This window comes from Melospiza melodia, chromosome 2 (assembly GCF_035770615.1).
Source record: "Melospiza melodia melodia isolate bMelMel2 chromosome 2, bMelMel2.pri, whole genome shotgun sequence".
Classification (NCBI taxonomy): Eukaryota; Metazoa; Chordata; class Aves; order Passeriformes; family Passerellidae; genus Melospiza; species Melospiza melodia.
The window spans coordinates 73184124-73196032 of record NC_086195.1 but is presented as its reverse complement, the minus strand read 5'-3'; positions in this window follow the sequence as shown (position 1 = coordinate 73196032).

The window sequence follows — 11909 nt, the reverse complement described above, 5'->3', positions numbered from 1 at the left end:
CCTCATACAGTACTCTGTGCACTACAGATGCTGAGAGGCATTTTTAGCTGCTGCCTTCCTTGAGGACACACATTTGCTTTTTGGGAGCAGTGAGGAGCCAAGCTCTGCTGTTTGCATCTTTTGTGCCACCTTCTTGCTGCAGCTTCAGTGACTTCAGCTCTGTTCAGCTACAGACTCTGCCTCCTCTGGACATGGCTTGTGCAAAACAGGAGGGGTTTGGCTCATGGTCGGAGGGAGGGAATTCCTTGTTCACCAGAGGTTTTCAAGCCATGACTGGACAGGGTCCTAATCTCATGGAGGCTCAATGTCCCATGAAAGGCTGGACCAGATGATCTTTGAAAGACGCTTCCAAATTCTGTGGTTGTTGCAAAGTCAAGAGTCTGTGCTCACTTTTGGGATATTCTTCGTCTTCTTTCAGTCCCCTCGTTTTTTTTCCTTACAGGCTGCTGTTCTGTAGTTTTCCACACCAGATTTTAACTGTGCTGTTGGAGATGAGAAGTAAGTTTTCTGTTTTAACATAGGCAGGGAAAGGTTTGTGAGCACAGCTTCCTTACAGGGATCAAATTCATGGAGGTAATAGAAGAATTCCATGTTCAGATTTATTTTTTCAATCTCAGCTCTGAAGATCCTGTAGTGACTTTGAAGAAACCAACCATATTTGAGTAGCTGAGTTTACTGAAGTTACTCTGAAAAGTTATGCAAAGTTACTCAGAAAAATTCTGAGAATGTGGGTTAATTTCTTACATTATTCTACTAAGAATCTAAGACAAGATTCTTACTTGTTCAGTACCTTAATAAAAAAAAAAATCTGAATAAACTGTTTGGTGCACGGATGCAGCCACTAGATGGGAGGCAAGAGCTGGTTAGGAACTGGGAGCATCAGCTGGGGCTGCACTTAGGGAGCTCCTATCAGCTGCCACTGCCGGCTGTGACATGCCACCCTGGAGCTGCACACTAACACATCTGGGACCACTTCGACCACTGTACACAGGGACATTATGCACTGAACTGTAATTTTTTTAATTAATCGATAGCGGTGGTGATGAACTGTTGAGGAGTGGGATTAACTGTATTAATTCTTTGCCTCTAAATGGCTTTGCCATAGGAAATTCTCCTCTTTAATCTGCAGTGCTGATGGAAATGAACACTGTCCACATTAACTGACCTACATGAGGTCTGTTACAAATAAAACTGCCAAAGGCTTTTATGGGGCAGGAGTGGTATTAACCTATTTGTTAGGAAGATGGAATTCAAGTCCTTCCAATGTTGCAGAATTTCTGTGTAGCTTTAGGCAAGCTGATTTTTTTTCTCTGTATTTCAGTTCTTCCTCAGCTTCTCTTTTTTTCCCCATTGAAATGGCATATAATGGAATTTCATGTCTTTCCCAGTGGAGATTAATACTGTGTTAATAATAAGACTCTGCCATCATTATACTACACAATACAGAAGTGTCTTCAAGCAATTTGTAGATACATTTTTTAATAAGAAAAAGTCACAATTTTTCAAAGCTTTGTTTGGCTTCTTATATTTAACTTAGCCAGGATAACAGGAATCTGATCCGGCCAGTTACCTAAAACTATTTGTAGAAGCTAAAATATTTTGACAAAGTAAAATATTAAGAAATTGAATAATTTGAAACAAAGAGACATACTAATATTAGCCAAAAAGAGGGTGGTTTGAGTAACCAGAGGCCTAGGCTTGTAAGGTAAGATATTAAGAGCTCAGATGAAGAAAGTAGGAAAAAACTCGGTTTAACCCTAGACCCTTTGCTGAAGCTTTTAATATAGTGACAGAAACAGTAAAATTTGGACCTGTGACAAATGATTTCTGTAACATCCTGGTAGGATGTGGAGTGCAATCCGGTATGAGTGCACTGGCACATCCTATTTTGGGAGTTAGCATAACTTTCCTGAGACAGACAGAGGGAACCAAAAGACGCCTCATCTCCACCTTTACCAGCTTTGGCAGTGTCTTAATGTTAGATCTGGAGCTCCTTTTGCCTCTTCCTCCCTCTCTTATACCTTTTTTGTATCTTTTATTATTTTCTTACTTTTTTTCCTCCTTTAGCCAAAAAAGTGTGTTTAGTAATGCTGCTGACAGAGTTGGCCTGTGCACAGAGCAGCTGACTGAATCATACTAGCATTCTTCAAAGGAAGAACAAATAAGAACACCAAAATGAGAACTATACACCAAGTCCTTGTTGGAGTCTGGCTGCCTGTGCTCAAGGGCAGCTCTGACGTGGCCTCATCATGCTCAGGGCCTTGCCCTTGGCTTTTTGTGGATCCTGCCCTGCTGACTTGCTGGCCCTGCTCAGCTCTTCTAGCTGGGTGCTGTGAGATGGGGCCATGTCAGGGGGACACTGTCCTGTCCCTCAGTGTCACCTGTACCTTATGTCTCACCTGCTCTTGCTGCTCCCTGACACTGTATTTTCCATCCTTGCTGCTTCCCTTGCTACTTCTTTTTTCTTTTGAAAATTTCTTGCTTTATCCTCAAGAAAACAGGACAGCAACACTAACAACTTCAGACCATCTCCCAGTGAAATAGTCTTTCATCTTCTCCCTACAAAGGATGATCTAAATGTTGGCCAAATATGGAAAGTTTCCATTAAAAAAAAAACCTCTCTTTTGCAAACAAGAAAGACATTAACTCATGTTGTTAAAATTAAAACTTAGTCAATATTGTCACTATATCTCCTTGAAGAAGTTTTAATAATGTTTACCATGAGACGAAGCAAGTCTAAATCTCAAATCTTGACTCAGCTCTTCCTACCATTTAATATTCTAATATTAGCCTCAGGCTGAGTCTTACCATTGCTTTTAACTTCTGTGCCAATTTGGTCCACCAAAAATACCATAAAACTGATTATTTATCAAAAAAAGCCCCAAGCACTAAGCACTTTTCCCTGTCTGAGGAGGTACTTTAACTTTTTCACACTGAAAAGATTGGTAATAGATCTTGCATACCTGTTGCTGAAATTGTGCTTTAAATATGCTCCATGGAGAAGGTGGATTTTGCTTTGGAGAAGTAGGAGCATATTCTGGCATACATAAACTTGAGCTTCCAAAGTTTAATCCCCTGACATGTACAGTGTAGTCCTCCACTCCAGATATTTTAACAGTTGCCCAGGTGCAGTCCAGTATTAAGAGTAAGGGTTGGCATCCCTGAGATCACCCCTGCAACCCTGCTGTTCAGTGCCATTCGTTATTTGCTGCTGCCCAAATTCAGACAGGTGTGTCTGCATCCCCAAAAGGAGTAATTGCCTTGTCTGACCCTGGAGCTCCAAATTCAAATAATGCTGTAGAGGTTAGAGCCTGATTATGGATATATGGAGATGTCCCAAAGGAGCTGCTGTCCCCTGTTGTACCTGTGATATCTAGGAAGGATGAGGCAGACACTTCTGTTACATGACCCACTGTGCTGCTAACACAGGAGCATCAGCCTGTGTTAAAAACCCTTCTGTGTCCTCAACACAGAGTTCTTAAATCTTCATGGAGGACTAAATGGCATTTAAAGCCCATGTACCCTTTGATTAAGCATTCAGATATCCTTTCTCTCTCCTTCCAGATTCTTAAACCTGCTTTATTATACAGTGAAGAGAGGATTTGTCCAGGATAGTTTCCTATCCCAGCAATATCTGGTCTCCTCCTCTGCTTCTGCCTCCCCTTTCCTACATTAACAGCCTTTCATTAGCAAAATGTTAGAATCATAGAGTGGTTTGGGCTGAAAGAGACTTTAAAGATCATCCAGTTTCAATCCTACTTCTGGCTAAAATTTGACAAACTACCACATAACATGAATAGACATTGCTCATTTGCTTCTCTCCCCTCTGCTCTGCAAAAAGTGATAGTCTTTCTCCATGGAGTCTCAGGATGTTCCTTGGCCTGGATTATCCCGTAAGAGGAGAAGTGTTGTGCTGAATAGAGGAACAATTTACACAACACTTTAATTTGTGAAATGCAATTGAACTGCTACTAATTATAGTGCTGTAGTGTACAGAGGGGAAGTTGACTCAGACTGAATGAACTGAGCAGAAATCATATCCAAACTTTCCTTCAAGCATCCCACTGCAGTGCCACCAGAACCAGCTGGTAAATGTCAGCAGTTAATATTTCTGTTTTCATACTGTCTTAATTTGTCTGAATAAGCCAAGGAAAAAATAACTATGTCCCATTTTCATTACTGGGTCTGGTGCTCTGGAGCAAGCTGTGACTGAAAAAGGACATTGCAGGCATTTTTACTCAGAGTGGAAGAGAGAACTGGACTCAGAAGATTCTGGCATTCATTTCTGTGCCCATTGACTACACCAGACATGGTTGATTCACAACATTGCTTTACACAGGAAAGAAGCACCTTGCACAGCAAACATCTGCTTTCTCTCTCCCCCTTGCCCATGCTCTGCCCTTGTTCCAGCTACAGACAAGGGAGATTCTGCAACTTCTTGGCTCCAGCAGGAACCACGTGCTTGTTGACCCCCTCTTCAATGCATCTATACCAGAGAATAAATTCTGTACTTGTAACCAAAACAGGGCACGATCCTTTTTTTTTTTGGGCATGAGGTAGGATCCCATATACTTAAGGTTTACCACCCTCCAAAATGAGATTGCCCCATCCAACCTTGTTGGGAATAGTATGTGTGCCAGTTATGCCTGGGAAAGTGCAAGCTCAGCTCTGAATCATACCAGGTTTTGGATTATAATTTAATATAGATTACCACAGAACATTGATTTTACTCACCATCTAACAAGCTTACTGGTATAGTCAGTCTACATGCCTATTTTTTGGGATATGCAGCTTACTCACAAACCAGGACTGGCACACATGCACCAGGATATCACCTATTGAATTTTGAAGTCATGCTTGCCCTTTACTAATCAATAGCAGTCTCCACCAAAATTTTCCTATTTAGAATATGATTTGGTGATGTGAATTGGTGGATTTCCAAATATATATATATATATATATATATATATATATATGAAGCAGCTCTTTGTCCTTTCAGTCCCTCTTTGTAGTCACACCTTTATTCAACTGTTAAATGCTTTGCTATTTTTGCTGCTGACATCATGCTTATCTCAGAGTTTTCAGCTGAGAAAGGAAGAAAAAGGAATAATGAAAAGGGTTAGCAAAAAGGAAAACAGGGATAAAGTTAATGGCGTAATTTCTTTTTATGCTACATACAGAACTGTAGCTGTAAATGGGTACCAGTACCCATTCTATTGTTAGAAGTCCACAACCAAGTATAATACTCAATATTAAATTAATATGAATTATTATTTACCTCAATATAAACGTGCAGCACTTGTAAAAGATGGATATGCTGATTATTTTGAAAATGTCTTTGTGAAATAAAGAGCAGAATGAACTTCTGTATAGAAGGGGAGGTGTTCACTGTATTGATAAATACCATTCAAAGTAGTACTCCAGAAAAAGACAACATTGTCAGTGAATCCTTTAGTTTTGGTAAGTGCTTTATTTATGAGGTTTGGGATGAAGTTTTATGCAACTGACAATTCAAAAGCAAACATGACATTCAACAAAGAGTTAGATCTTTAAGGAGAAAAATGGTTTTTGTCAGGTTGTATTACAATTAGCTTCTAATTACAGCGTAGCAGAACTTCTCCATGAATGGAAGACACCATTCATTGTGTTTAAACAGAAAGATGAAACAATGGCTGATAATTTGTGACACTGACACTCCATGAATGGAAGTAAGCGAATTTTTTACTTCTCTCCTTTACCCTTATCCTGGGAGTTAAGTGCAGGAAGAAAGGAAGGCTGGGAGAGAGGTGGTTTTAGATTTTTTTTTTCTTATTTCTCATTATTCTGCTCTGTTTCATTTGCATAAATAAAATTAATTTCCCCAAGTTGAGTCTCTTTAATATGTGATGGCATAAGTTAAGTGATCTATTCCCATCCTTATCTCAACTCACAGACCTTTCATCATATTTTCCCTCCCCTGTCCAGGTGAGAAGGGTAGTGATAAAGTGGCTTTGGTGGGCCTCTGGTGGACAGCAAAGGTCAACCACCCACAGTGGGCAGAGCATTACGTCCAACACATGAAGTAGAGCAGCTCGGAAGAGGGGCAGAAGCTGCAACCATGCTTATGCAGCTCCAGTGGGCAGGAGGCTGCACGCAGCGGGGGAATGGTGCTGTTCTCAAGCAGCCCAAGGGCAGCTGTCCAGACAGATGATTGCTCACTTGCACATTGAATACATTATACAGACAGAAACAGCCCATCAGTTATTTTCTAAACTACTCACATTGGGTCTGGCTATAAAGAGAGTGTGTGTCATTGATTTTATGCTGCTCTACAGTGTGGCTCTTGTGGATGAAAGGACAGCTTCTAAATGCTTCCTGAATATGAGTGGCTGACCTGAGTTTCTAAGATAAATGCCAAATGGTACATTTTTGTTTTCACAGACATTAAATAAAGCTCAGAGCAGATGAGAAAGAGCTTGATTACCATGTTTACTGAATAAATTATTACCAATGTAGGTACTTGTATGTATACAGCAGTTGCAAATTTCAGAGTAAGAAACTGATCCTAGGAAAACCCTACAGATGTCCTTACTCCTGTGCTCAATTGTCTGAATGATCATAGATTTTCTAACATCTTGTGCTTTCTAACCCTTTCCAGGAGGCTTCTTTTTTTTTATTGGATGTGATTCATCCTCTGAAGTAAATTGAAATTACCTAGGCAGCTATTTTTAAATTCCTATAGTTAATATTACCTGCAGCTATAAAAAGTACTTGCAGTATCACCTTTTAATCACAAACTGGCTATGGATTTATGGTGTTCTACAACTTCTTTTACCTCAGGAAGCTCAAGCAGGCAGATGATCATCCTCCTCTTCACACTCCTCTTTGAACACTGCTTCACTGGAATACAAGGGCTGTACAAGCATGTTGCAATGTGGATTTTCAGTGCTCTGAGCTGTATTTCTCTGGAGGTTTCTCCTGAATTAGAGCAGACTTGGGAGTAATGCTTTGTGCCATGGGCTGTACTAGTTTCCAAAGCAGATGTGAATCATAGGAGTGGGAGGGTGGCTGCCAGCTACCTTAGGGCTCTGCTGGTGGGCCATGACTTTTGTGATATTACAGCTATGGGCACCAAGAGACCTATGCCAATGGATTATATCCAGCTGTGAAAAACTATGAATGGTAGAATTTTTAAAACAGGAATGGTTTGTCTTACACCATCAAAGTTCTTCTCCCCTCTTCTGTCATTTGTTTTCAGTTCTTGGGCTATACTAAATGCCCTAGAAATGTTACATGAGGATACATGAGCTGTTTGAAGGTGTAAAGCCTGCTGGAATACTGTGGGGGGACTGTGGAAATGGAGGAAGACAGATTTTATACATTCTTGTCCACAGTGCTTTCTGGGAGCTGATTGAAGAGGCCTGTTCCCTGACAGTCCTGGGACATAGCCTTGGAGAAATCTGATAAGAAGTCCAGAACAGGGCCATGACTAAGATCTCCCTGATCCTTTCATTTGTGAATACTCCAGGACAAGACACAGCTGACCATAAGCTGGAGCGGGATGTCAAGATTTGACAGCGTTTCTGGTCATGAGCAGAACTACAGACATCTACCTAATTTCACAAGCATCAGGGTAGGTCTATGCAGATGCTTAAGAGCATATGGAAGTTGTATTTCTTGGACACCCTCAGAATTCAAGCACTATTTTTCAGATTGTAGGACTCGTGAAGTTAGGAGGACAATATGGCAAAGTGTTGTGAATCTGAGGCACTGCCCAAAATTATCATATGATCTCCTTTAGTGCAACTTGGTATGTTTACCATGCAGTACATCTGTTTTTTTATTTAAAGATAAATAAGAGCTGACAAAGATTCACAAATATCTGAACATTTGTGACATTTTCACAAGTGACCTACTTATTGAGGGGATGCTGTACTTTGACTTTGAAGTGTACTGTAAGAAAGTTGACACTGGCAGCCCACCAAATTAAACAACAAAAGCAAACCTTGATGTTGGCAATGCTTGAATGATAAGTCCCAGTACATGCAGATCTATATGCAAATAAAGATATTTTATTTTCATTAAGTGACAGATAAAATATTTTACTTTACTGACATGATGATGATTCATGTTGGGAAAAATCCTGGCGGCTTTCTCAAATGTTTCTGGTATTTTAAATGTGCTGATAATTTCTATTTGAAGTATGAACCACCACTAGCACTTTTGACAGCTGCAGTATCTTTTATAATCATATTTATTCTCCATCAAAGCTTAGGGAGAGTCAACACACCCCAAGCTTTTAACATTTTGTTACTAAACAGCTATGTTTTATGGATTCCAGTGGGGGCCATCCAACATTTCTGTTACAGCTGTAGCAATCAAACTTCTGAGCGGCAATTTTGGAGTTTGAAGCATATTTTTTGAACACAAGGGGCCTTTTGTGATCTGTGTTCTTAACTGGTGACATTGACAACATGCCTGCCATCTTCAGCCACACACCTCCTGAAAAACTACAGGCACCAGGGGATGCTGGGGGCCCCCCAGCTGGAAATCAGCTTGGCAAGAGAGGAGTGGGGACCCAAGTGGACACCAGGCTGAATGGGAGCCAGCAGGGAATTCTCGATGCAAAGAAGGCCGGTGGCATCCTGGGCTGTACTGGCAAAGTACTGACACCACGGCAAGGGGGTGACCAGTCTTTCCCTCTGCTCAGCACCGGTGTGGCCTCACCTGCAGTGCTGTGTTCAGTGCTGGGCTCCTCAGAGCAAGAGAGAAGTACAGACTGGAGGGAGTCCAACCAAGGGCCACAAGAATGAGTGAATGGAGCATCTCTTCCATGAGAAAAGACTGAAAGAGCTGGGACTGCTCAGCTGGAAGAAGACTCAGACAGATCCCATCAGTGTCTACAAATAACTGAAGGGAAGTTGCAAAGACAATGGAGCCAGGCCTTCTTAAGTGGCATTCAGTGCCAGGACCAGAGGCAATGGGCACAAACTGAAACACAGGAGATTTTCTCTGAATATCAGGAAACACTTTTCTGTTGTGAGGGTCACCAGGAACTGGCATAGGCTCTCCAGAGGCACCTTTGTGAAAATATTTAAAAGCTGCCTGGATGGATACATGTGGCCATGCTTTGCCGGGGTGGTGGGACCAGATAATTTTCAAAGAACCCTTCCAATCTCAGCCATTCTGTGATTCTAGGAAATACAATGGAAATCAACATCTGGACCTCCTTCCAAAATTTTTTCATGGCAAAAAAAGGCAAACATTGCATGAAACTTCATATCAAAATATTACAAAAGAGTTCCCCAGTTGATATACATCAAACCAAGTCCTTCTAAACGCTTGAGTCTCCTTCTATCAATGGCAATTCTTTAAAACAGCATTACAACACTGAGTTTTTAACCACAGTTTAAGATTTTCAGTGCTTAATTTTTGTACCAAGAAAAAGAACGAAAATAAGAACCCTTGGAAATGGGCTGTTACAGACCAGCATATGGATCATAAGGAACTGCTGTGAAAGGAAGCACACACTTGTAAGTAAGGAAAAGAGATAAAGAAATATATACATGTTTTCAGGTTGCATAATCATAGACTCATAGAATGGTTTGGGTTGGAAGGGACCTCAAAGTTCCAAGCTGGCATGATGCTGAGTCAAGGGAGGTTTAGGTTGGATATCAGGAAAAGGTCCTTCACCCAGAGGATGGTCGGGCACTGAAACAGGTTCCTCAGGGAAGTGGTCACAGCACCAGCCTGACAGAGTTCAAGGAGCATTTGGACAATGCTCTCAGGCACCTGGTGTGACTCTTGGGGTGTCCTGTGCAGAGCCAGGAGCTGCACTTGATGATCCTGACTGGTCCGTTTCATCACAGAATATTCTATGATTCTGTGAATTCCCCTGCCATGTGCAGGAAGGCATTCATTGGACCAGATTACTCAAAAACCACATCCCAACTCTCCCTGAATGCTACCAAGGATGGGGCATCCACAGTTTCTCTGGGCAGTCTGTTCCAGTGCCTTATCACCCTGCCAGTAAAGAATTTCTTCTGTATATCTAGCCTAAACATCCCTCTTTCAGTTTGATCCCATGATGTTCAGTGTGAATTAACAGGAGGAGGTATTGCTTTTTGATACACAGGTGAGCAATTTGCTATCCAGGATCTCATGAAATGTAGATGCCATATTGATATTCAAGGTGATTTTGAAATGTGCTCTTAGATATAAAGCAGTGATACAAATCTTAGAGGAATGTCAATCATTTGCCAATCAGATAGAATCATAGTCTACAGGCAGTTGGATGGCAACATAATTGAGGACTACCAATGGCTCATTAAAATGTCGTGCAGAGTGATCACCTTGCAAGGTAGTACCTGAGAAAAAGTTAAAATACAAATGTTTACAAAAAGCAGGAGTGAAAACCCCTCAGACGTAGGCAGAGGGGTTTTAGTGGCATCCTCAACTGCAGCTGAACATGGGGATCTGGAACTCACAGAAGAAGGGAACAGGAATTAAGGAAAGATGGAATGGCATCTCTATGAAGGGAGATTTAAATAAATTAGGACTCTTCAGCCTGGAAAAGAGACAGGAGAAAGTTTGGCAGTGATCTGTCAAGAATAACATGAGAGGGTAAATGCAATAATTATTTTTATGTTGCAAGACTAGAGATTATCACGTAGCAGGCTCAAAAGGCACATTTTTTTGTACCATGCATGAGCAAATTATGGACTCACTGCCAATGGAGGGTCTGGAAGCCAAACATATAGCATCACAAAAGGAAGATTCCATGAAGAAACGGAATTCCCTCAAGACTTGAGCAGCCCCAAAGCTAAAGCCAGCCAGCATCTGTGTAGATGGATTGTATATTGAAACAGTATTTCTGTATATTTGATTGATTTTGTATTTTTTTTCCCTAAAAAAGTGTGTAAATTTAGCTAGAGTATAATTTGTAGTCAGATAGACCTAGCAGAGCATCTATTCTAACAAGGGGGATTTAAGCAGACCAAAATAAATTTACTGAAAATGGCCCTTAAAGATTTCAGTGTTAGCTTTTAATTAAAAAATTTAAAAATGGAAGAAGCTGGGTGTTGTACCCCATCTGGCCTTGCTCTGAACCAACAGAAACAACATGAGTTGAATTCATGACTTTCATCTAAGAGAGATGCTGTGAATGCTATTCAGAAAAGGAAGCCAATGGTAAACAAGTGTTTGGTGTCTGCAATATTCTCATCATGAAGTCATTTTGCTTTGATGGATGGATGGCTAGAATTTAACCAGATGCACACATTAAAGCAAATCCTTCTATTCTTACCAAAGAGAAACAAAATGCAGATTACAAAATCACTAATTTCTATCACATTACAGTATCTCCCATGTGTTTTTGAATATTCATTGGTCACCACTGGTTACTCACACGCTAGATGTAACTTTTGGAGCATATTAGAAATATCTCTCTAAGCACATAACAAACCTGCTCCCAGAAAAAAGAATTTTTATGGAAGTAGCAGCAAGTAGTTGAAACAAAGTTCTCCATTGGGTAGGATGTGAAATAAACACGTATCATGTCCTTAACATCTCTTCAATGTCTACACAGAATTTAGTCAGTCAAGTCCTGAGATGCAATGACAAGGTAGAAAGAATGAACACTCAACTCAATACAACTTTAAAGATCTGTTAATTTTATATTTTCTCGAACAAAGTTTGGCATTGTTACAAACAAAGTAGAATATTGCATAAATGCTTGACACAAATATTGTAATTAGTGAGTCAGTTCCTTAAATCAATAACTTGCAGTCATGGATAGCCTACTGGGAACCCTTTTCTGAAATAAATTTGATGATAATAGCTCATGCACATGGCTCATTTTTTAAATGAAACTTTGGAGGAGTATTTGGAATACACATAAATTTGATAATTGAAAATGGATGTTTTCCCAC